At 45.3% G+C, this 26,541-nt stretch overlaps 1 long non-coding RNA gene across 2 annotated transcripts; it reads right to left on the reverse strand.

Moving 5' to 3' along the window:
- Positions 1-11,360: 11,360 nt before the first annotated feature.
- On the reverse strand, positions 11,361-25,559 carry LOC144105587 (uncharacterized). 2 transcript variants are annotated; one of them, XR_013308835.1, is made up of 4 exons: positions 25,501-25,559; positions 25,311-25,389; positions 24,741-24,892; positions 11,361-11,548 (listed from the first exon to the last, which is right to left on the reverse strand). It is a non-coding gene; the product is annotated as an uncharacterized LOC144105587 (long non-coding RNA). The 2 variants fall into 2 exon arrangements; XR_013308834.1 differs by lacking the exon at positions 25,501-25,559 and having other exon boundaries at positions 25,311-25,486.
- Between the last annotated feature and the right edge of the window lie 982 nt (positions 25,560-26,541).

Genomic DNA, 26,541 nt, shown 5'->3' on the forward strand with positions numbered 1-26,541 from the left:
TTAAGAAAAAAGTGAACTTCATCATGTCTCTCGATGGTGGTCTATACATAAAAGAGAAAATGCATCCTTTATTATGCAAACTCAGGACCTCATAATCAGATGTCACTGTGCTAAACTCTTCAATGCTCTCGCACTGGATGCTTCCTATGACAAAAAGTGCAATGCCACCTCCTCGCTTATCTTGACGATTTGGAAAAATACTGACAGCCAGAGGGATGGAACATGCATGACTCTTGTGTGTAGAATGTTTCTGTGAGAATAATTGCCATATAATCTTTGTTAATGAGGGAATGAACATTAGGATGAAAAAAGGACAAATGAGTCTTTTTGTTACTAGTTAACTTCTCATGGGTTATGGCCCATGTTTAGTTTTTGTAGTGATAGCTACATTACAATAGAATTACGAGCCTTCAGCGTGGCTGTGTCAAGACGCTGTCACGTGGTTGGTCACGTGACCAAGTTCCACTCGGCTAGCTGTAGCTATCACATCACTCCATGTTTAACCAGAGCTAAACCACCACCAATTTTCTTATCTTTCGCTTTCCTTAGAGGCAAAACAAACATGTTTATACAATTTTAGCTAGGTCATCAAAGTGGACTACAGCAAAGACATTTTCTGTTTCAGATTTATCTTGCAAGATCATTCCATTCCTCGCCCAGGTGTATTTCCAACCTCATTCCTTCTTTGTAGCATTCACTTTACTATAGAGGCACTTCAAGTTGGGACACAGATGTTCGTTTATGTAAACAGTTGCCTCCTCCTCAATCCCAAGATCTTCAGACTTCATGTTGCATTTTTTTTGCTTTTCCAAGGAAGCAGTCCCGTTCTGGTTTTCATGAGAACTGAATGACAATGTTTGGTAGCCTGTCTTCATCTCGAGTTGGAATACTGTGGCACGCCTCGATGTCACTGTCGTCGAGAGACAAGTCAACAATCCAATTTTTTTGTCATTTCCAGTGCATTTTCACTTTGAGTTTCTGGGGCACTTTTTAGTTTGACGTTGAAGGACCTGGAATACTGTTCATTCTGAACAAGTCCAACTTCATTGTCCCTCAAGTTCACAAGAAGGACATCACACTTTTCCTGGAACTCTTAGATAGTTTTCTTCAGTTCCACATTTTCTGCTTCAACTTGACTTACTGAGTTCATTTCCTCATAATCCTGGTTCATGAAAGTAAGAGAAGATTTAATTTCCCTTATATGCTTTCCGAGATCTCGCTCCAGGGTTTCACGCAAGTCATAGAACTCCTGTTTGAGCTCATACTTGTATTCTTAGAACAGCTATTTAATTCCTTAGACATTTCTCAGGTACAATTTTCTGATCAAACAACACCACAGAAGACAAAAAGAAGAAAAAAAAACTTGCCGCCTGAGCTGAGTATGTTAGCTGTTAAAAACAGCCAAGCAGCCAGACACTACGTAACAGTACAGCAGCAGCACCAGTACCAGCGGCTGTTACAGCATAAAAAAATTCAAACGCTAGGATTCACGTAAGTGCTGGCCACCAACCTGCATGGTAACAGAGCAGGCTCAGTCGATGTCTGGATGCTGCAACTGCTGATACTGAGTGAAAGGGGGCCAGTCGAAGTGGCACTTTTATATTGCCACTCTATGGTCCGCGCCGGTGCAGTCACAGTCAGATTTGCTGCCTTCGTACCTATGCCATGGTCACATGTAATGACTGGATGTGCATGTCGTGTCCGGGTTTGTCTTGATGCTTTTGATGTGCTGTGCTGTTCAGGCTACGCCCGAAACACCTGCACGGTAACAGAGTACACTCAGTTGATGTCCGGATGCTGCAACTTGTGCTGCCAACTGAAGCGAATATAAAAAAATAAATTGCCTTTTCCCAACACAATGGCTTCATCACGGTCAAGAAGAGGCTAAAGAGATAACAACACAGACAGTATCATGGATTAGGCTTGCCGACAGCATATTACATTCCTCCATGTCATAGATTTCCAATAACCAATTCCTGTCCATGGTCAATAGAAACAGAAAGACAACACCTTCATTCTATCTGGATGCAGATGTGTATTTTGACTAAAACACTCAGTGTCTGGCAACCAAGATTTTCCTCTTACAGTTGTCAGGACAAGAACATGCATATATTGACCATAAACCTTTCACAAATGGCAACTAATACTACTGCATGCTGCCATAAGAAGCTAGGTTCATCTGCTTTCACTGCCGGTGTCATTTTTAGCAACAGTACTGTCAAGAGGTTGTTCCCTCTTGTCTACTGTTCTCACCTTTGCGTGAGGGCCTTCGGCTGTGAAAAAGATTGGTTTGACATTATGTTGTGAATTTGTTCAAAAGTGGTATAAATCCTGTTTAGCACCTTAAAGAGACCTCGCAATGCTTGATGAAGTGATGCCAGTTATGCCGCAGGTGAATGCTTCATGTCACATAGCTAGAGATGCAAAAATGAACTGCGCTTTCTGTAAACTGAAGTTATTCAATAAACAATATCCAAGTTACTAGTAAATGAAATGTTAACTTCCACTCAGCTTTCGAAGGCCTGCTGTAGAGTCTGGAAATGAAAGTGTAGTTGGCAATGTTAGCATACTGTCATCGATCCGGAGTGCACCAAAACTATGCAGTAGCAGTAATATTGGTATGAGTTGAACAATAAACGCGTTGAAGAAGACTGGCAATACAAACAAATTGGCCTTATAATGAAGCAACCAGCAGCAACAGTACTTCAGTAAACTAACAGTTCCCATCTATTATTTCACTCTCCCAGTGACACATATTAGTGGGGCCCATTGCAACAGTCTATCCATACACATAACAGAAGTCCACACTGCAAGGTTGCCTGTTCGCTGTAAATTGTTCTTGCACAAGCTGACAGTGCCGCTTCCATAATGATGGCACTTTGCAGGCTGCCTAGTAATGCCTTGCCATAGAGTTCATAAGAGTTCAATAATTTGCAAAAGATTTCACAAAAAAGTAACGAGGGGTAAAGTAAGAAAAAGCAAGGCTGTGCTTAGCCACCACCTGACAGTTCTGTCAGATGACAAAACTCAAAATAAGTCTGGTCATTGTAGTTGCCTTGGGCGTTAGTTAATGCATCGCGTTGGGAGTGCATCGCATCACAGCAAGTTGTTTGCAGAAAAGTGGAAGCTACGAGCATGACGCAAAGGTTTCCACAGGTGTGCTATTATGTCTTTAGAAGCCAACCACATGGGCATGAAAGCCAGAGCCTGACACTTGTAGCCTCCACTCAGCTACGAACAACTTGTGAGATGTCGGCTATCAGTATGGCAGATCTCAGAAAAGGTAGAGAGGTGGGGACTCCAGTGGTTTCTTTTGGATCACTCATTTTACAGAGGTTGTTTTGTGGCACATATGCACATTCTTCTGACCAACTCTGAAAGATTGTAACACAAGGCTATAACAATTTTTCATAGTGAGGCAAAAGAATGAGCACGTGTGTCACAAAACAAGCTCTGTAAAATGAATGACCCAAAAGACACCACTGGAGGCCCCATCTCTCTTCCTATCCAGAAATCTGCTATACTGACAGCCGACAGTTCACAAGTTGTTCGCAACTGAGTGGAGGCTACAAGCAAGAGCCCTGGCTTGCATGTTTCCGTGGTTGGCTTGAGACCACGTGAGAACAGTAAACCTGTGCAAACTGTTGCCTGTGCTCATAGCTTCTATAATAACTAAGGAAATCTGTGACACACACATCACTTACCCAATGACTGTGCGTACATTAAATTCCATTACGCAAGTCATATATGATGATGATGTCTTTTTTCTGTCACAAGGGCATCAAAGATCATAGTGTCAAACACAAATTTTTCAGTCAGCTAGGGCTAAAATATGTACACATGTTAAAATCAATGCTGGGTGTATAAGGCCTAAGAGTAGTGTGTATTATGTGTGTCGTGAGGGTGTGCAAGTCAGGTGGAATGGCTTAAAGTGGTGTATGGCACCTGAAAGTTGTGGTAAGAGTTGTTACATACAAAAGATGAAGCCAGGCAGCCTCAACCACAGTCCTTGCTTGAGCAAGAAGAGTGAGGCATCTGGCTGATTACGCCAAGCTCAGCCTTCTCCTCAGCAGTGAGGTGGGGCTGGGGTCACTTGGAATAAGAGATCTCTCGTAAAAAGCCGACATCAATTCAAAACTTAGAAACGGTATCTAATGAAATCATGCAATCGTCGAAGGGTCCATTGGCATAAATATGTAGAGTTCTGAAAAGTGCTGTCATTTTTCTGTTTCTAGTCTCAGGCACATGATTTGTGTGTGGACAACTCAGATGTGGGCTCCATATTTCATGCATTGTGGTGCCTCTGACTCTGTGATCTATGTGTGTCCTATCCGAAGTCTCCAGAAAGCGACTCCTTCGAATCTGCTTTGTTTTTCTGTGGCACACCTTCCAATCCTTGGTTTTATTGTGTGCAGTTTTTTCTGTTTCTTTGTCCCAATCCTGCTGCCACTCTCTACAGAGTGCAGTATTATTATATGGCCAGAGGTCCTGGTACAGAAATTGGTTTATATTGATCAGACTCCTCTCGGCAGCTGACGCAGCAAGACTATCAGCTTCCTCATTGCCATTTACACTCCAATAACCTGGCACCCAGCTATTGTAAATTTAAGGTTCAATTTGTATGCAGAAAAAAGGCAGTTCAGGAGAGAATTTATTACACTGTTTCTATATGGTTTCCCAGAGGAGAGGGCCATAACCACTCTTAAGGAGGCTGAGCAAATAACAAAGGCTGGAGTTTTCTATTGTAGGGTGGATCTAACAGTCAACAGGATACCTAGTCATTCTGCAGTAAATATGCTTGTGTGTCTATTCATTATTTTTGTTTCCGAGAACTGACAGCTTTAAGCTACATATGCAACTGAAAAAGTCTGGGAGGCATCTGTGTAGAACTCTGCGCACTGATACTTTGCTTGTAGGGACATGAAGTGCTGTTTTATGCCAACTGGCGACCCACGTTTGCCAACCTCATGAAAAAGATTGTCACAGCCAGCTTGATGAACATCCCAGGGAGCAATTATGTCTTTAAAAGAAGTTGCCATATTATTGGAGACAGGTATCATGTCTTGGAAAAGTGTGGAGACTCTAATGGGTAAAGGTAGTGCTTCAGACGATCATTTAGAGAACAGCAGTTCGGTTTTGCAATAGCACGTTGCAGCAATGGTCAGAATGGGATAATACCTCGTGGTTTATGCTATACTTGTAAGCTTCCGTCGTCGTTCAAGTGACCATCGGTCCCCCTCAAAGTACAAACTGGCAAGTGGGCTAGTGTGGCAAGCACCAGTAGCCAACTGCAGGTCCAGGTGGTACACTGCGTCAAGCATTTTTAAGGTGGTTTTTCATGCCGATTCGTACACTACTGAGCTGTAGACTATTTGTGATAGAAATACGCCGTTTAGAAGACTCAGCACGCAGTCTTGATCTGTACCCCATGACTGGTATGACAGGATCTTTAGAAGGCTTGGAGCCTTCGTGCACTGTAATCTTAACTGCTTAATGTGCGTGATGTAAGCTTTCCGTCGACTATGATGCCAAGAAATTTGTGGTCTTCTTGGACAGCAATACTCGGCCCATTCAGTGCAATGTCGGGTGTGGGTCTATTACCACGTAGTTTCGTGAAGAGTACAGACTATTTTCCCTCAAGTTTAAATCGATTTTCGTCTGCCCACTATGATACTTTGCTTACTCCTAGCAGAATTTGCCACCCACAGATGGGCAAATTACATGACTTTTACCTTATTTGTAAATCATCAGCATAAACAAAGTAGGATACAGGTCTAGGAAGAACACTCTTTAATGAATTCACTTTGACTATGAAAAGCATGCAGCTAGGAACGCCGCCTTGAGGGACACCATTGTCTTGTGTAAACATCTGAGATAAAATTTCCTACACGGACCTTGAATGTTCGGTCAGACAGGTAACACTGAATGGTGGTCATATTCCCCGAGATCCCAAAGATGAGCAGGTCACAGAAAATACGATAGCACTATGTGGTATGATGGGCTTTCTCTAGATCAAAGAAAACAGATAAACAATGCTGTTTATATGCACAAAAGCGTCCCTTACGTAAGGCTCAAAGGCAACGATCTGGCCAGAGGTTGACCGTTTAGCCCTAAATCAAGCTTGATACTGGTCAAGAAGACCGCTGAATTCACGGAAATGCACAAGGTGATGACTGATCATTTTTTAAGGAGCTTACATAAACAGCTGGTTAGCGCGAGTAATGTCCGCTGCTGAAAACTCTTCCTTAAAGATGGCACTGTCACTGTCAGGATCCTGGTTTCTCAAATATAAATTAACAGATTAAGGTTGGGCGAGACATTGCTTTGTAAGAAAAAATTCAATATTGAGACTGCAGTCATCTGATAGAGAATTTCTTTATCTTTCATAAAATAAATTACACTTCGGTATTCACGATTTCTAAAATTTGTCATCACATCGACCGAAAAAGTGGGTGTGCCTCGATGTGGTCTCTTCATTTCGGATACTTGCAAAAAATTGATTGCTCTAACGTTGTCCATCACAAACACAAGTTTTGGTATCAGTTTGAAATTAAGCCTTGTTAGTAATACATTTTTCATTTACTAGGGCTCCTCCAGTAGCTCTTCTGTAAAGAGAATTTTTGACAAACAGAACAGCTTTCCGACACTGGCTTTTTCTCAAAACAACACTGCTGAAGGTGTGTGTATCTTTTTCTCGGGAACTACACGGTATAAGCAAACAATTTTTCACAGGTGTTAATCACTGCGATCTACATAGCTTGTACCACAATAGACTAAATTGTTTTTATTTTTCTGACAAAAAAAGCCATTCATGGGAGGCAATTTTGTTGCACTGAAAAAGGAAAAACAATACAGTCACCGACCGATTTTTCGGACTCGAAGGGACCCGGAAAATGGTCCGAATAATCGAACAGTCCGAAAAATCCGTGAAGTACAAAAAAGCCACTTTATAGAGATGAAATCAGCTTAAAAATGTCACTGATTTTACCTTGCAACAAATTTCTCTTGCTGGCGACGATTTGCGCCTGTATTTGCGCCAAAGTTGTGCTTTCACTGTACACGCTAGACAGTAAGGTCACCGCATTTAGTTGGATTACTTCCCACGCTTCTTTGACGGACCCGGTGGGGCCATGCTGTCCACAACCCGAGTGCACCACACCACTCGTCAAACACATGCAAAGATAAGGCACTTTTCGTTCAAAGCGGCGGAACCGCCGGATGCAATCACAAAATGGCGAACGGATGTAACTTCGTGAAGACTGAGCGCCACTCGGTCGACAGAATCAGAGGAACCCAAGTGACGAAACGACGTAAGAGACCCGCCGCATATGAGATCAACATATGAGACCCGCCGCGGTGGCTCAGTGGTTAGGGCGCTCGGCTACTGATCAGTAGTACCCGGGTTGGATCCCGACCGTGGTGGCTGCGTTTCGATGGAGGCGAAACGCTAAGGCGCCCGTGTGCTGTGCGGTGTTAAAGATCCTCAGGTGGTTGAAATTATTCCGGAGCCCTCCATTACGGCACCTCTTCCTTCCTTCTCTCAGTCCCTCCTTTATTCCTTCCGGCCGAGATGCGAGATTGCTCCTGCACAATTTCCTTTCCCCAACAACCAATCTTCAACGTATGGGACAAGCAATAACTGCCTGCGACAACGTCGGCGACAAAAACAAGTTGACGGCGATGACAATCCGGCTGCCACCTCGAAGTGTCAGAGATCGCAGAACCTCTACTGGCAACATTGAGGTACCGAAAGTATGTCAAGCCAATCCAACTGCAGCGTAAATCCACCTCAATCCAAAATCGCACCTTTTGCGCCTGCGAGAAGCCGATAAGATGGCTGATTTTGGCCCGCAGGTACGGTACCGCAGGCGACTGAAATTAGTCCGAAAAATCGAACTTTCGGACTTTTGATGTCCGAAATATCCGTCGCGAATATGTATGTGCTTCTATGGGGTGACTGACGGCGCCTCATTGAGGTTTGAAATATCCTACAAGTTCGAATTATTGGAGTCCGAATTAACCGTCGGCAACTTAAATCTAGATTTTGTTGGCCGGCGTTATTTCGACCAGGTGAAAATGGCCGGCGTTATTTCGACCAGGTGAAAATAACGAAAAGCCAAGCCAAATCGTTATTCCAACCTGGTCGTAATAACGGAAGCGTTATTTTCACCCATGGATTATAGATTGGCTTGGCGTCATTTGTGATTTGTGGATCGCGGTCGTGCGGGCGCGGGCGTTTTGCATCGCTTGCTTGTTTGGTCGGCCTCTGGATGCTCTGGACGTGTGGTGTGGCACATTCGTTGTGAAAGGACGCTTGTGTGGTTTGTGTGCTCGTACTTGTGTAGTGCCTGTGCCTTGGAAGGCGCTCCAGAAAAATGAGTCTTTTCGAAGCTTTCTCAGGAAAATCTTGTCGCAATTGACCGTATGAAAATACGCTTTCATTTCGCGTAATTTATGGGTTGTTCGAGTGGGCATATGTGCGCCCATAAGTTCCGAGCTTTCATCCTTGATTTGCGCAGAGTATGGGCAAGTTAGTAATGTGAATTCTTTACAACGTGATCAGGCACGGTGGTTCTGCAGTCCCCGAGGCATTCGTCGGTCGAAGCGAGCAGCGGTCCCATACGTACAGGGTCGTGCACCCTGAACACGCGAGTGCGTGGCTGCACTCTCTGGAGGGCCACTGCGTTCGACACGGCCACTCATCGCAGCCGAGTGGCGCAAAAGAAGTTGGACCGGCGCGTGGCGCTTCGCCTCATCTGCCACTTCGCTTCGATGCGCGGCCGTGTCGGACGCGGTGGCCCTCCAGAGAGCGCAACCATGCGCTCGCGTTATGACAAGAGAAGAAGGTTGCTAGTGACACGTCGAAAGGACCAGATGGTATTCCGATTATATTAATAAAGAAGCTTTGACCAAAATCCAAGCAAACATTAATAGAGGTAGTGAAGAAGAATGGTAGTGGATGGCAAAGCCCCCAATGAATGGCGATCAAGTAGAATGAACATGATAAATAAGGGAAAGGGGGACAAAGCTGACATAAGCAAATACCGTCCTTCAGAAACGCACTGCGACGAATCTCAGTTGGCCTGAGCAGCTGTCTGTGGAAGGTATTTAGCAATGAAGAGGGAGCATACCCGGAGCGTGCGAAGATGCGGTACGCGTGCGCTTCTTCGCTGCTATCGCGGTGGCCGCATTAATCCCATAGAATAATCGCTATATTGGAATCTAGAAATTGTGTATTTGAAGGCGCAGGCGACAAGAATAAAGCGGATGGCAGAAATAAAACTGTCGGAGCGAACCCACGCAAGCGCATTTCGTACAGCGCTGTTTGTGCCGTCTGCCGCGGCATAGTTTCGTTTTTGTGCTGTCGTTCGCGCTAGCGTCGCAGCGTCGATGTAACTGCGCCAACAGATGCACAAAAAATCACCTGGTCTGTATGTTGGCGTTGGCCTGGGTGCTTCCAGACGTCGCCGAACGCAGCGGCAAACAAGTGCCTATATAGAGTACGTGTATAGTATCGCTTTTTCTGCCCGGCGTCGCAATTACACGCGCATTGAACGAATTCCGGGACGGTGTAAACTACCATCGTGAGATGACTTTCGCGAAGTACGACAAGGGAATTATGCAACAATTGCATTATGTAACAGATATAGGCGATCGAGTTTCAGTTGAAGGGGCTTATGTGGCAGCTGGACTATCTGGCTCATATGAATAAAAAAAACATACCGGGAAAAACGCAGCAACCGCGAACGTAACAGCGGGTTCTACTAGATGATTGTTTTGCAAAGGAAAAAATTAAGCCTGCCTCTTTTCATTGCGAGGGCTAGATGCGCCAGATGCGGAATTTCATCTTATATTGATATCACCGTTTCCCTGTGCCGCATGCAAGCACTATGATCAGTGCGTTTAGTAGTAAAACCTTTTATGCGCGATCCGTCCTCAAACACACACTTGCACAGTGAATTCTCGTTGTTTAGTGCTCGCTTTTTATAGCTCAAACTTTCGGTCAATCTATTGGAACTGAATTAAGAGCGGCGTGCGGCGGTGGTTTTGAAGCCGTGCTCCCTTTGAGCAGTCTTATAAATTTGTCGCTATAATAAACTTTCGAGATTTGCGACAGGTCTTTTGAACATGAAGACAATATATCCAAGGGCCATTACGTTTAGGGACAAATTGTGCACGCGCCATGGATGGGAAGTATGTACGTGGCCACGTACCAATGGTCAGGCATTCGGCACCTCGATACTTCAAACTATTAAGCGACTGGAAATTTGTTCAAACTATGCTGAATAGAAACAAAGGGTAAGGGGACCGAAAATAGTTCTTTACGCAGAATTCGGAATAAATTTGGGAGCCCGACCATGGGTTGGTACGGGTCTTTTCATTCTTATGCGACCGCTCATCAGCACTGTCAGCGGCGCCTCATCGATTCCACTCGATAGGCCCCGCATACGGTAAAATAAACTGGTCCCACGTCGTGGCAGGAACAGGAGCGCAGCTGGGGAGAGAAACTGCACTTCGAAAGCACCGTGTGACAGGGGTAGTAGACGAGTGGTTCTCCACGATGGCCGCATGCAGCGCGCTGCATTGCCATGCTTCATCGGTCCGGACAGGTAAGCTGTACGGCCGTTGCGTATGCTTATATTACCGTCAGCTTTGTCGCACTGAAATACGCGATTTTGACGGGAGCGAAGTGCCAGTTTGCAAATACCGTCCGTTTGAATTAAGCGATTTACCTGTCTACAGTACACACCTCACATGCCCCTCTGGCAATAATGGCCCTCGAAAAGAAAAAATCTGACATTAACAGGCAATGCGAATTCACTTCAGCTACCGTTCTGCTTGAGGAAAGATAGTTTACAACAGTAAGAGAAGACTATAAATCAAATTTAGCGAATATTTAGGGCCTCTTGTTAGCAGAGAAAGCCTGATATTACCCAGTTCGTGCACCCAAAACTGCTAGGACTGTTATCTTGCCTTTGTAAAATGCCTACAAAGAACATTCAATTCAAAAGGCCTCAATTACGATGTTCAGTGGGCTTCGGCACCCGTTTAGCAGTTGTCTCAAAGCAATATGTTGGCGAAATTTATTTTTTTTCATTAGCTTTGTGAAGCATTTCCTGCTGCAATGGCATAAACAGGAAGGCAATATGCGGTTCTGCAGCAACACTTCAGACTGTGATGCGACACACGGCAAGCACTTACCTCAAAGATGAGTAGGTTGCTCAGAGGAAACAATGTGGTGGCTGGGTATGGCCTTAAAAAAAACTGCTTTGTAACACGGTTTTTCTATACGGCGAACGAAGTTGTTACTCATTTATTCATACGCTTCATCAATTACTGACAAGGCGTGTCGGTAGGAACACTTTATTTGGCAAGGAAGTCCTGGCTGACGTGGGCCTAATGCGACTCTGCCTGTAGGCTAAGGTGCAGACTTGTGGGCACAACCTTGAGCCAATAGCCTGGAACGGGGAATAGGTGCCTTGGACCAGAGACTGCCGCACCATGCAAGGTCGGCTGCTGCAGTCCCTCCACTAGTGTCAGTCATACACTGGGTTGGATGCCATGAAAAGAGAAAAAAGTATGCAAGCTCAGAACAATAAAATGCAACTAATAAACCACTAAGAGAAACCCACAAACAAATACACAAAAAATGGACTGCATATGAGGGAAAAAAGATAAGGAGATCTCCCAACAGGCTACAGCAGCAGCCCACGCACTCCTGTAGTGGTTTTGCGTAAGGACATTAGAAAGATCCTTAAAAAAAAGAATAAAAGGAACATTGTTCAAGATGTGCCAGAGAAACCACACACAAAAAGAAGTGTGTACAAGGCAGAGACCAAGAATGAATAAAAACAGTCAAGACAAACAACGAAAGGGTTTCTGAAAGGCTTCTGAAGCTGGCACACTGTGAGCTCACAAGCTCCATATGCTAAACCCAAAACCTTAAAGGAGCGGAGACATCAAATTTTTGGTTGGAGTGTTCTTAGTTTCAAGCATTGCATACTCCCACCCGGTGCGTGATACGTGCTCCGCAATTTAAATATGAACATGAAATATTACCACATTATTTATACTGAGCGATTTCGGTTTCCGAGTGTCGGGGTGCATTACTACGTCACTCCCGAGGAAGAGCAGCAACCCTGGTCATGTGGGTTCCAAAAGTAATGACACAGGGACCGCTGCATCGTCTGCTCTCGTACACATGGTGTGCATATCAGGGCCTTTCGAAATGCCGGCCAGTACTGCGATATGCTTTATTTTCGAGTAGTTCAAATTATAAAACATTTGAAATTACAGTACAAACATGTTCCCACAAAATGCAGTGATGAAAAGAAACATTTCATACAAATATTTCATTCCTCTTCATAATTTATCGCATCCTAAAGCTTACTGAGCGTCTCAATGAATGAGGGAAAATCATGTAGAATGGTACAATTAGCCTGAGCCATAACTGTGTTCAGGAAAAAACATGACAGCTTGACTTTGTAAGCTGCCGAACGACAATCTGTCGGCTTTTCATTTCTCGGCCTTTTGGCGAAGATCATAGCACCGAAGCGCGACCTTGTGGCAGAGCATCCGTCTCACATTCGGGAGGTGCTGTGTTCGATTCCCAGTGCCGCCGGGTACCCACCGGTTTTAAGATTTCCCCGCCATGGTGCTTGGCTCATCTAGGGTGAGATGCTTGGGAGAAGGGTCTCCGACCAAACCGTTGCCTTGATGGATCAGAGATAAGTTCCGCCGTCAAGCAACCCTAAATCCACCTCGTGCGGTAGAAGCCCATCTTTTTTTTAACCCGTCATGCACACCTGCTGATGCGTGTGAGCCAGCCACAACGGTAACAATCAAATACCGCCGCACTTTGCTCGAAGGGGGTTTGTGAGCGGAGAGTGCTTATGGCACATCTATCTTGAGGCTAGAGAAGTGAACGTTGTGAGTTTTGTAACTGGCACAAGGCGAGAGTTTTGGACTGCGGGTTTTAACCACGTGGAGACGTTTTTGTGCCCGCATTTGATGGGAATTTTGAGGCGCAGGCTATCCTTCCCACGCAGTGCAGCCCTGGAGAGCCGAGCACTAGGACGGGGGACCGCCTGTTCCTATTGGATTAATTGGCTGGTGGACCGGAGGCAGCGGGAATCGTACCCACGACCTCCCGTAGCCGAGGTGAGCACTCAAGCATGAGGCCACGGCTGCTGTGGAGATGCTCTTGTCACAGTTCAGACACTGAAAAGGCGCATGACGTGATGTGGCATTGTTGAGAAACATTAATGACACAAAAAATCTATGAACAGCAGCTTAAGATACAACAAAAGTGAGAGCATTAACAAGACGACCTCTTCCACACTTTCTTGTGACACCTCCAGCTGTGGAATGCTGCCCCAGATGCAGCATTCTTAACGGGACATGGCCCACTTAACTCTTGTGTATGGGTTTCACCACACTGGAATCCCTGGCCGTAACGGACCCACAGATGCTGGCACATTTCAACTAGGAATGTGTGCTGAAATTTCAGCAGCTGTTTTCCTTCTCACTGGACGAAAAGTGCCTGACTGATCCGGACTCTTAGATTTGGAAGTTTGTTAAAATTATGCTCACAAGTTTTTGCTTTCTTTTAATGGTTCATAAGAGTGGTGGCCATATGTGCTGACATTACATCTGCTTTCACAAAAGAAACAAAGCTCTGAGAAAATTCTGGAAAATTTCTAAACGGAACACTATGCATGCTTTCAGGGACTCCATACACTGTTCATTGTACTGCAAAAGAATATTTCAGGCTTTCAAGAAGGAACCCTTGAACAAGAGGGCTGACAAAGGTTGGTTTGCTCATCACTGAGAAGCACTGCCTTTTACTGCCTTTCCAATGAAGGCACACTCTGGCACCCCTTTCGATAGCAGCAATGCCACAGGACAAGCACCAAGCATTTCCATAAAAATTAACAGCTTTTTACGACCTCATCATCACAGCTCAAACCGCAGAGAAACTAGCCTCTGTTTGTTTGTTTCTGCAATAGCCTACAAGATTGACGAGGCCTGAGAGCAAGATTTACAGATCGATTTTGATGCCACATTGGGGTGGCGTGGCACCTCGCATCAGTATACTGAAAGCGCATGAATTCTGCACATTCCTATGACTACGGCTTATTCCACAGAAAATACTTTTGAACGTAGCTGTGTCTATTGATATGCACCAGACCAAACTTAATGAGGAGTGTGGCAACCTGTACAGAACCAACTAGTACCGTATTTACACACATAATTTGTACCCTCACATGCACCCTTAACTTATCACTCGGGTTTACAAAAAAATTATTTTACTCGCATATTTTACGCACCGTGCTGCGCTAGACCACCATTAAAGCTGCGAACAGGGCGAGTTGGTATTGATTCATATTTGAACAGCGCAATAAAACAACGGGACACAACGAAGAAAGGACACCACAAGCGCTGACTCGCAACTAGATTTTTAATTCACGTCCAAGCATCTTAAATACTAAGAACGCCAAACACAAACAAGAGGGAAAAAACCAAAAGAAAAACGACACAAAGCTGCTAATTATGCCCACAAAGGAGAATTAAAAATCTAGTTGCGAGTCAGCGCTTGTGGTGTTCTTTCTTCGTTGTGTTCCTTGTTTTATTGCGCTGTTCAAATATGAATCTAGACTACCATCATGCACGCGGGCTCTACCCAGTAGCATTCGGCTATTCCGCGTGTTTGTTCGGAAGGCTTTTTGAATCTATTGTGCACTGGGCATTCATGGTGGTGTCGGGCCGCTGTTACAATCGCGGTGGCACCAGCGGCATCGCCACTCGGAACGGCCAGCAGCGCTTTCAGGGAGGATCGGCAGCTGATAGAAGAGCCAACACCGCTGTTTGTTTGGCTGATGCATGTGACTCGACTGCCGGCTACGCTTTTCTCTGTCGCTCTGACGGCTTGTGTTTGTTCGGTCGTGTCTTGCAATGGGATATCACAACTATACGGCAAGTTTCAAATTGCTTGTCAGCGCCTTATCGTGGCGCGGAGCGGCGAAGCCAGCGAGAATAACCGCGTGCGCACAAGTTTGTCGATAGACGACAATCGTTGTGTCAGCAAACTTGTGTGCATGTGGTTATTCTCGCTGGCTTCTCAGCTGCGCGCCGTGATAAGGCGCTGACAAGCAGTTTGGTCGATACTCGCGCGGTACTGTTAAAGAATTGTGTGGTCTGATAATTGATTTATTGATCCGCGGTTGCTTTCCCAGACGAAGTTGCGAAAGCAAACTTACGGAATATGGAACTATCGAACGATTGGTTGGGTTTTTTTTTCGGGGGCCGGCCAGCGTAGGGTGCGGGTTCGGGTGCTGACGTGTACGCAGCAACATACACTATACTAATATTGCGCGTTATGACCTTTGTGGAGCTTAAGTCGCGCTCGCGGAAATCCCCGCGTAATTTGCGCACCCCCTTCTTAGAGCCCTAATTTCTGAATAAAAAGTGCGCAAATTATGTGCGTAAATACAGTATATACAATACTCACTTAATTGAAGACAAGAAAAAGACAGCTAAAACAGACAGGCTGCCATGCCTAATACTCATTAGAAGCAAAACTATGTCATGCCAATAAGAACGGACCGTGTGCTGGACACCCACAGTATCGTTAAAACTCGCAGCAGACCTCTGCGTTAATTTCAGTCCGTCCTTTTCCGCGACTTGACCACTTTCTTGATGGTATCCCTCACAACTGCCAGAATTTTCCAGGTAAACGAAATTCCTCTGGACAATTCTAGGTTGCTAGACACCCTTTAAAACTGTCACAGCCCTTCAAAGAAATACAGTAGAACCTTGCTGTTCTGTTCTTGGTTCGTGTAATCTGCAGTATCACAAAACGAAAAATTATGCGTGTTGTGCTATTTTTATTCACAATACAAATCCTGGATAACTTTTTGAAACGGTTCCCTGATACACATGTGCATAATTTTGCCAAATTCTGACCACATGATGCATTCAGAGACCAAGAGAAAATGCCAGCCAAGCTAGTCATCATTTTTGGATGCTTTGCCCACATGCAACTGAGCACTGTGGAGAAGACGCCGCTGCTGCCCTGCACAAAGGCAAGGACACAAAGCATCTTAAAAGCAGCTGCGGCTCTTCCACAATGCACAAGTGTAACGGAACAAATCTGAGAACGGTAAAAAAACAGTTGACGGACTGGACATGCCATGAAACGGGACAAATCTGAGAACTGTAAGAAATAGTTGATGGACTGCACATGCCATGAAACTTCACCCCCATGGAAAACAAAAATATGGAATCTTGCAAGCGCTAGCAAAGGAACTTTTCAAAATTTGTGCCAGCACATTCACAGAAGTTTTATTGAAGTGAAAGTGCTAATAAATGCCAGGGACTAGGAAATGGCGCAAAACCTGGACATAGAGACAGTCCTGTGCAGACCAGCAAAAAAATCTTTCATAGGGGCTAATTCAAGCTTATTGCTAAAACATTGCATTCATAACATAAGAAAAAGCATATGAAGGGGGAAAGGGGGGGAGACAAAAAATAAAAGGGAAGGTGGCACAAACCTTTGCCTTAAATATGCAAAAGGCGTTGTTTCGTACCATTTGCAAAAGCTATCATGTCAGGATTTCGCATTCATTGAAAAGCAGTGTGCAATCACCTTGAAATCAGTGTGTGGCAGATTAGCCAGCAAATAAATTAGTGTAATATATTTACAGTAATTAAATTACTTTTCTCGGTAATTTATAATGTAATTCATTACTTTTGTGGCCTGGTAATTTCGTAATGTAATGAGCTACTTTCAAGCAGTAATTTCACGGAAAAGTAATCAATTACTAGCAATAATACTTTTGCTGCATACCGAGTCCATGCTTCTCGTATCTGCCATGCTTTGGCCTCGCGTTTGGGAGATGAGCATATACAAAGCAACGATGCAGTTTATGGGGGTTTAACATCCCAAAGCAATCAACTATGGCTATGAGGGACGCCATAGTGAAGGGCTCCGGGAATTTTGACCACCTGGGGTTCTTTAACGTGCACTGACATCGCACAGTACACGGGTCTATAGAATTTCGCCTCCATCGAAATGAGACTGCTGCAGACGGGATGAAACCAAAGTCTTTTGGGTCAGCAGCCGAGCACCATATAACCAATAAGCCACCGCGGCGACTCCCAAAGCAAGAATAAATTACGGACACACTAGAGACTACTTTCATGCTTTGAAGGCAAAAAACATTCACTTTTTAATTTATATTGGTTCCTTCCTTTCTAGTGACAACCTACTCATTAGCTTATAGTCATAGGGCAACACATACATTAAATGAATCATTACTTGCCAAGAAACAACGCGGTTTTGTGGCCGATGGGTTGTGTGATCACCTCGTAATTTGAAGGCCCTGGGTTCAATTCTCTGTACCCTTGGAAGAAATTTTTCTCTTTGCTGACGATGTCATTGGGGGTTATGGACCACTTTTCCTGGACATCGACAACAATGCCGGGTATCGATGTTAATGTGCCACTTAAGGCTTGTGCCTTAAAAGCGTGCAAGTAGTAATAGCCAGCACCCCGGGGAAGCACGCGGACGAGAGGTGCGCGCAGGCGTCAGCACTGCCTTGAAGAGTCTGCATATCAGTCACAGGACTGCTACGCATCTCCCTGCACTGCATAAGGTCTCACACTCACACGCAAACGCACTGCATGGCCACCAGGAGAGCTCGATGACCAAGGCATGCCATATGGCACCTTCACGCAGACGCACTGCGAGTGCTTGAGCAAGTACTTTGACGTCTTTGAGTACTTTGACACTGACAAAAAGTCTCAACTGACATGTATAAGAAAGTTGGCCACGAGTTGTCGGGTTTTTGTGGCCTCATCTGAGGCCGTATTTCTAACTCAAGGGCAAGATAGGCAACAGCGTCCCAGTGACATGCAATGTATTTCCACCAACTTGCCTCCAGAACAAATCAATTGAACAGCAGAATTGGCAGCTTCTCGCGCGCCTGTGCACTTCTGGGATGATGCGTGGATAAGCAGTCACTGCACTCCCACTGTTTACACGGATGACAAATTCTTCAAAATCAGGATGGTGGGACCATATTACACATTGAACAATGTACTTCTGATTGAAGAATGATATGACAAAGACCTCATCTACATCAGCAAAGCTGCAGTTCAAATTGACTAAAAAGAGGAAAAATTTCTGACGCCCATTTTCAAGCTCAGTGGCGGTGCAAACAAAAACAAAAAACTCTAGAAATTTTGCACAAACCATGGCCAATGCGCAACATTTTAGCATCGAAACTAAGTAATTTTTATTACTTAAGGCAGCTAATTGTAATGTAATGTCATTACTTTGAGACCAGTAATTTGTAATGTAATTACTTCTGTGATTTATAGGAAAGTAATTAGTAATAGAATTTAATTACTTTTCAAAAGTAATTTTGCCACGTATGGTGTGTGGTCAGCGGCTGCCTAGGGAACTTCTCAGTGTCCTTAAGTTCTTACGCAAACAATGACACACCACCCAGTTTCCTATTAGTGACAATGTTCATGAGAAAAAGGAATATTGTGACAAAGACGACGAAGCTGGCTGTGGTGCGTTACAGAGCACTCGCGCTAGGCCAACGGCCATTAAATTATAACTCTGCCATCGTTCATCGCAACTCACTCTTTGGAAAGCCACCACGTAACAATATTATACACCACACAGCATTTGCATTGGAGGGAATGGCCAAGAGCATTTTCCATTTGGTTTTCTGCGTGCTAAAGGAATATAGACATAATTTTGATGGCATGTTTTCTTCTCTACAACGATGCAGAAAATACTACTACGCATGAATCACCATGTAATATTTGCCCATGACCGCTAAATAATTTATAAATGAATTTTTTCTGTCACGCTGTTTCAGTTTCAACAGCCGAACAATTGCTGTGATGTCAAAGAGTGCTTTTGTGTCACGTGAGGCATCGAAAAACGCCCATATAATCGCTGCTTCATCGTTATGATTTACTGCACTGCTGAAGCCAGCCTTCCTGAAGAGCCGGAATGCCAACTAATGTGGAAGCAGCGATTATATTGCAGTTTTTTCATGCCTCACGTGACCTGTAAGTACACGTTGGCGTCACAGTCCTCATTCGGCTGTTGAAACTGATACCAAAACAGCACAAGAAAGAAATGCTATTATAAATTATTTAGTGGTTATAGGAGAATACCAGGTGGTAATTCATGTATAACAACGCATTACACATCGTTACAAACAAAAAACACGCACCCAAAAGTTAGGTGTCTATACTCCTCTAATTCTTTAGACCCACCATTCTGCTTACTGATCTTGCTTTGTGGTTCATCTGCTGAGCGACTTAGCGATATCACCTGAGAATTGCAGATTACTAAAATATTCTCCATTAACTCTTATCCCCACTTTTCCCAATCCAGGCCTCGGAATAGAGCAGGTAATCCTAAAGACGTCCTGTTTACAGGAGGTATTTTGTTACAGAGGACGCATTGCGGAGACTCATTTTTTTTTCTGCATGATTGGTGATGGATTAGACAATGCAGTCGAAGACTTCTTCAGCACAGTTTGGTATTGACACTGTTGCTTCCATCACTGGCAAAACACCATCCAATGAAAGTAACGCCTACGTGGAAGCTGAAGACAGCTAAACTTGTACTGTTGGAAAAAACTGCATGCGTGCTAGACACTTGCTTGTTCCCTCAAATACGGCCTAATAGAGCAGCTGGGACACGAGACCTGGCTTACATACCTTCGAGGCTGCACTCGTAGCTATGTGATTAAAAGGTTTCGCCTGCACATTCTTTGAAATGCCTCAGGTATCATCTTTTACCAGGTCAACGGATATACTCAGGCTGCTTTCAGTTTGGGCATATTGTTACGTGGCGACCAGCCGAATTATAAGTGGCGATGAACGATGGCAGTGAGATCATTCTAATGGCCCCTCGCCTATAGCGCGACCTTTCTGTTCCCGCGCCGGTGCCAGCTTTGTCGTTTCAGTGACACTACCCGGGGCTGCCGAGCGATCATCCCGATAGTGAATAGAAGAACACACCGACGGAGAGACGGCTCAGTGGAGATGGGTACAGAGGAGGACGGTACAACACAAATGGCATGGGGGGAAGTGCTGGCTGCCACGATGAAAGATATGTGTGAGTGAATCCTAGTCGACGAAGCGCTTGGGACACAGGTCACCAGTAGCCAACGGACGAAGCCCTTGAATGCATCGAATGGCATGGGCAGGGGGGGGTGGTGTCCTCACGTGTGGGCGGCGTCTCGGGTCGCGGCAGCGCTGTCATGTCAACGCGTCTTGTGGTCAGGGCAGGGGACGGGACTGCGGTGAGCGGCGAGGTCGATTCAGGTTCGGCGGGCTGGGGCACAGCGGGGCAAGCCAGGTGCACACGGCCGACGATAACGGCAGGCAGAAGACTCCGAAGATCCAGGACCAGGATTGGGATGATACCCCGCATCTCACACCAAATGTTAAGTGGCGACCAGCCGAATAGTAAGCGGCGATGAATGATGACAGTGAGATGATTTTAATGGCCGCTCGCCTATAACGTGACTTTTCCGTTCCCGCACCACTGCCAGCTTCGTCGTCTTCGTGACAATATTGCCGCTTTGCACAGCTTTTCCACAGTGCCGCGAGGTATGCCTTAACGAGGTTTTACTGTACCTGTGAGTACTAACGTTGCTGAATTTGATGCGCCTCAATGTGAAATCTGAACCAATTCATACACTTCCTGCAGTAAAGCCCATGATCCAACTATAAAATTGAAGCCCTGATCTATTGCTATGCGATGCATTCAGAACAGGTGGTGCTCTAGATGGTCTCACAGATAACTTTGACCACAATGGCAACAAAGGCATCAAAGGTTGCTTCCAAACTATAGCTCTCCACCATTCGTGGCATGTTTTTCGCTGCTCTACTATCTTTCTCCACAGTGGCCCACTCATAACTCACCTCAGTTCTGACTGCGGGGCCAATCCAGCAAACAAGTCTTAAGCAGTACTGTTAGGATGGACCTTATGGCCATGCCACTGCTCTAATTACACCCTACCACTTTCGCTCGGCCCCATGGCGACATTCCTAACAGAGGTGGGGGAAGGAGGAAGTTGGAGCACCATGAAAGCCAAATGTAAAACAAGGACGTAGTGCAGTGGCCTCGCTCAAAGCTCTTGCCCTGAGCTCAAACAGCACAGGTACTTCTGGTCGAGCTTACAACTTCGTCATGCCCGAGTTGACAGCTCACATCGAAACACACACATCGAAACAAATTTTTAATTACACACGCCAACAATGCCACATCTATTAAGATACGGAAGATGATGTTAAGCCATCTATGCTCTAACCAACCCAAAATTCTTACCACTGTCAAGTAGATGACCTCGATTCTCTTCGGCAATGCATCCAGCTCATTACTGTTCACAGCTATGGTAAACTATCATTTTTACCTCTCAGATTTTCTCATCAAGAGGCACAAGGGCAATTGGTTAACTCTCTGGTTCTTGGGACCAAGTGACATTAAGCAATCACTACAAGCACTGGACAAACACTCCCTGAAGGGGCCACTGGAAATCTTGCCCCAAAGTTGCAAATTATACTGTTTGAAAGGGCACTACTTTTTTATTTATTTGTACCTCAAAGGCCCACAAAGGAGTATTACATGAGGGGTGGGCTGACATGTATTAGAACCTCCTGTCACAGAATTTTTTCAGAAAAGGCAAACTGGAGAGTTAAAAACATAACAGCGCGGAAAACAGGGACTTCAAGGGTAGAAAACACAGGACAAGCGCTTGTCCTGTGTTTTCTACCCTTGAAGTCCCCGTTTTCCGCGCAGTTAATTTTTTAAATATGTATCACCAACTCGCCCGCCTTGCTATCGTGTACAAGAGCTAAACTATTCATCCACATCCTTGAGGTTTTTTTGCTCCCATAATTCCTACTGCACTAGAAGCCGTGTGTTGGTGCTTGAAACTGAATGCCACACACCCATATGCATGCAGCAGACACCCTTTACCAGCATAGCACCACGTAAGATCATGTCAATGCCTCATTTGGGGGCAAGGGGTGCAAGCACACTGAACACTAGGAACAAAACGCAAGCACTAATGTGTGAGCCATTCCTGTGCTCCGTCTTTTGGGCTACATGTCTCAAGATGAACAACCCCTTCCTCATTTTCCTCAAAAAGTGAAACTACAACGAACATCTACTGTTAACTTGTGAAAACAAAATGACAAACATAGAAGGAAGAACGTAAACATGCCTCGTCCTTGTGTTTCTTTGTATTCTTCAATTACGGGAACTACTTCCTCGTTCAGCTACCTGTCCTACCTACATTCGTCTGCGACTTCTCGCCTCTCGCCACTGCTTGTCTCTAGGGGCACAAACGTTGCCAGTTTCACAGCAGGAGGCCCACCTTCAAAATTAAAACTTGCTAGATACGTAACAGCCTAGTTGCTTTGTTCACTGTACAGGCAGGGTTTGTTCATTTGGGGTCTGCAGGTGAAAGCTGTTGTCTTAATAGTGAATGTTCCCACGTTTCCTTTTTTTTCTTCTTTCTATGTAATGGCTAGGACAAAAAACTGTTGCCCACCCAATGCAACAGAAGTAGCCACATAATCATAAGGTCTCTTTCATTCGGCTGCACTTTCTGCACTAGTGCGGTACGAGTTCTAGGCTGGCCGAAATGAATGAAATGAAAGCCGAATTGCTGCACCGCAGCTGCGGTGCAGCAGTATGGCAATGTCCATGTGTAGGTTGAAGAACTGAAGAAGGTATGGCACTAGTTATTTAATGAAATGATGACCGTTCTTTGTTGAAATGTCGATGGGGGTTTAAACGTCGCGAAGTGACTCAAGCTATGAGGGATGCCATAGTGAAGGGCTCTGAAAATTTCGACCACCTGGGGTTCTTTATCATGCACTGACATCACAGTACACGGTATTCTAGAGGCCCGTGTACTGTGCGATGTCAGTGCATGTTAATGGAGCATAGAGACCTAATATTGGTGGCATATTTTCTTCTTTATAATGAAGACACTACAATGCATGAATCACAATTTGGTATTCGCCTACGACCGCTAAATAATTCATAATCGAATTTTTCTGTCATGCTGTTTCGGTTTAAACAGCCGAATGAGAGCTGTGACGACAAGGGGAGGTTTTAGGTCATTAGAGGCATAGAAAAACTGCGATATAATTGCTGCTTTATCGTTTTTATTTACTGCACTGCTGAAGCCAGCCTTCCTCTAGAGGAGGAATGACAACAAATGCAGAAGCACCAATTATATTGCAGTTTTGCACGCCTCACATGACCTACAACCTCTCTTTAAGGTCACATTCATCGTTCAGCTGCTGAAACTGAAACAGCACGAGAAAGAAATTCAGTTATAAATTATTTAGCAGCCGTAGGAGCATACCACGTGTAATCCGTGTATAATAATGCCTTACACCTCATTACAAAGAAGATTGGTTTGGTTTATGGGGGTTTAACGTCCCAGAGCGACTCAGGCTATGAGGAATACTGTAGTGAAGGGCTCTGGAAATTTCGACCACCTGGGGTTTTTTAACTTGCACTGACATCGCACAGTACACGGGCCTCTAGAATTTCGCCTCCATCAAAATTCGACCCCCGCGGCCGGGATCGAACCCATGTCCTTCAGGTCAGCAGCTCCATTAAAGAACACCAGGTGGTCAAAATTTCCGGAGCCCTTCACTACAGCGTCCCTCATAGCCTGAGTTGCTTTAGGACATTAAACCTCCATAAACCATAACCTTTCAGCAAATAACTGTCATCATTTCATTAAATAACATGTGCCATACCTTCTCTGCTTCTTCGACCTACACATGGAAGAATTGAGTGATTGTTTGAGGCATCATAATGAAAACCTAAGCGGTCAAGTCCAGTTGCATGGGCACCATTTCAGCGCTAATTCGTAAGTAGCCTGTGTGTATACATGCAACAATTTTTTTTCTTCTGTGAAACGACGATTTCCTAGAGCAGGTTCATGGTAAGACTTCTTTGCGATTTGCTGCTTGAAAATTCTTCCAAGTGTTTCAGGATTTTGGTGGTCGTTGGCGTCGGCAGCATGCAGTTGGCTGCAATTTCGTGACAACAGCAAGGCTATCAATCGGGCCTGCACTCGACCATTCGTTTTGGAAGCGGACAGTGCCAAGCTGCATTTGAACCATCTGAACTGACACTGCATGCTACCGGCACCACCGTGGAACTTCACAGAACTAGTGCAGAGAGTGCAGCCAAATCAAAGAAACCTATCATGACCACAATCTTAACAAAGTGGTAGTTTGGGCTTGTTGGTATAGCATATCAGAAGACATGGACGGGACAAAGAAAAGGAGCACACAGGACGAGCACTTATCCTGTGTGCTCCTTTTCTCTGTCCCATTGTGCTGTACTATGTCTTTTTCTAATATCACCACAATGACCTGTCACACACTACAACAGTGCCTTGTGAGCTTTATGCACTTCACAAGCTTCCAAACAGTCAAAGGACATCATGCACATTGTCCACAGTGTTCATCTCTTTAAGGCCTCTTTACAACATCAGCTGTAAAAAGGTCTTAAGATTAGAGGCCTTAAAAGGAAGCAAGCTTTTCCAGTTGCCTCTATGATAGTTGGCCACCTAAGTCCAAACACCTTCCCCACGTAAAACAGACGTTCGGTGCAGGTGGCACAGCACTCATTTTAAAATCATCACAGAAGGTGGAGGGCTCACCTTGTGGCGCCTTAAAGCCTTTGCTGCATCAGCATTTTAACGTCCCATTTGTTCAGCCTCTGCGCCAACAAGTGAACGCCGGACTCGAAGCAGGAATCGGGAAGGCCCGTGCATACCAGAAAACTGCCTCCGAGTTTTTCAAGTGCTGTCGTCTGAAATAAATATGAATTTAAAAGAAGAACATGTTTCCCTCTGCAGACACCACAGCGTAATCGCTTATCTCGCCACAATTTTTGCACCTGTTTTAGAAAGCGAATTGTAACAAGAGCACACAATTGTAAAGTGCAATTAAGTCAACACTCAACAGACTTTCCCAGCCGCGGGGCCACAAAATATCGGACCGCGTACAAAACTCATCGCACAAACGGTTAGATCAACTGACGACCGGCTTTATTAGTGGTTCAACTAGACTGTTGTCAAAAGTTTCCCGCCTTTTTTCAGGAGCACGCAAAAGCTGGCAATTATGCGTTACCATGAGTTACGTTGGGTTGGGCTGACAAAAGATATAAAAACACGCTCAGCGCTTGCTCTTTTCCGTAGACCTGCTCAGAGCTTTTGAGCAGAACTTACGATAAAACAGATGAGTCTTTCCCTCCGGGCCTTTGGGTCCACTGGCGGGCAAGCGGGCTCCGTGCTAGTCCTGGGTTATCTGCTAACACAAAATATTCGGGCGCAAGGAAGTTGACAACGGAATGCCGAGTGTCAGATAACAGGAAATTGCTCAGTATGTGCATGCCAAAAGATAGAACAAATTACTCACGTGCAACACGATCGCACGGCCGACCCGCCGACCGGCCTGAAAGCAATGCTCGGCTCGGCTCAAACATGGCTCAAACATGGCTCAAACAAAAAAAAAAAATTGGCGGACGTGACGTGTTTTCTTCAAAACGGATGCGACGTCATGGGTTGAAATAACGCTTGCGTTATTTCGACCTGGGGACCTATTCTCGACATTTCGCCATTTTGTTCAAATTGTGACGTAGGTGTGACGTAACCATCAAGGCGGTGCCAGGTTACGTACTCACAGAATCTGATTACGTGAAGAGAGAAAAAAAAGTAAAAACTGATCTAGAAATAAATACCGTCGTCTGCTACTATTGGCGCCAAGTACGGAACAGAACGCCGCTTCGGGAGCTTGCGCTGAGCCTCTGCGTTGCAATCTTCGGTGCATACGCGTCGAGGGGCAGTGCGAAGGAGTGAAATATGTTGCGGCCTCTTGAGTATCATGTCGGATGTCCGGCAGCAGCTAAGTAGGCTACTCAGTGCGAAAGACTCGCACGTCGGTTGTCAAAGGATTCATCGAGTTCGATGCGGCGGTGCGAGCGAGGGCGCAGCCTAGACGACTTTTCAGTCGAGGTGAACTGATGGCGTACCCGCGAGTCACGAGCGGCGCCACACGCGTGCGTACTGTTGCCCAGAGAAGCTGGCGAACATCGGGAACGGGGCCAGGGTATTCGTAATGGCTACGTGCCGAATGGGAGCGGAAAGTGGGAGCTTTGGCCGGCATGATGCCTTTGTGGCATTGCTCCTTATAACGGTCGACGACAGCTGCGCAGATTTGCTTACCATCCACAGTTGAATGCAGGAACTGAGACTAAGGCAGTTTTCTGGGGGAAAAGTGATCTCGTCCGGGCCAGGAAATGAAGCAACGAGAGCTATATTTTTAGAGTGGTGCCGCCACTGCTGAAAAGGCGCCCGAAACGGCGCCTAAATACGCGCAGGCCAGCAGTCCCTGTCTGAGGACAACGCTCGCATACTTAGCGTTGTAAACTCTGCGGAAACCCACTGTTTCCTAGGCGCC

This window comes from Amblyomma americanum, chromosome 1, assembly GCF_052857255.1.
Source record: "Amblyomma americanum isolate KBUSLIRL-KWMA chromosome 1, ASM5285725v1, whole genome shotgun sequence".
In the NCBI taxonomy this organism is placed as follows: domain Eukaryota; kingdom Metazoa; phylum Arthropoda; class Arachnida; order Ixodida; family Ixodidae; genus Amblyomma; species Amblyomma americanum.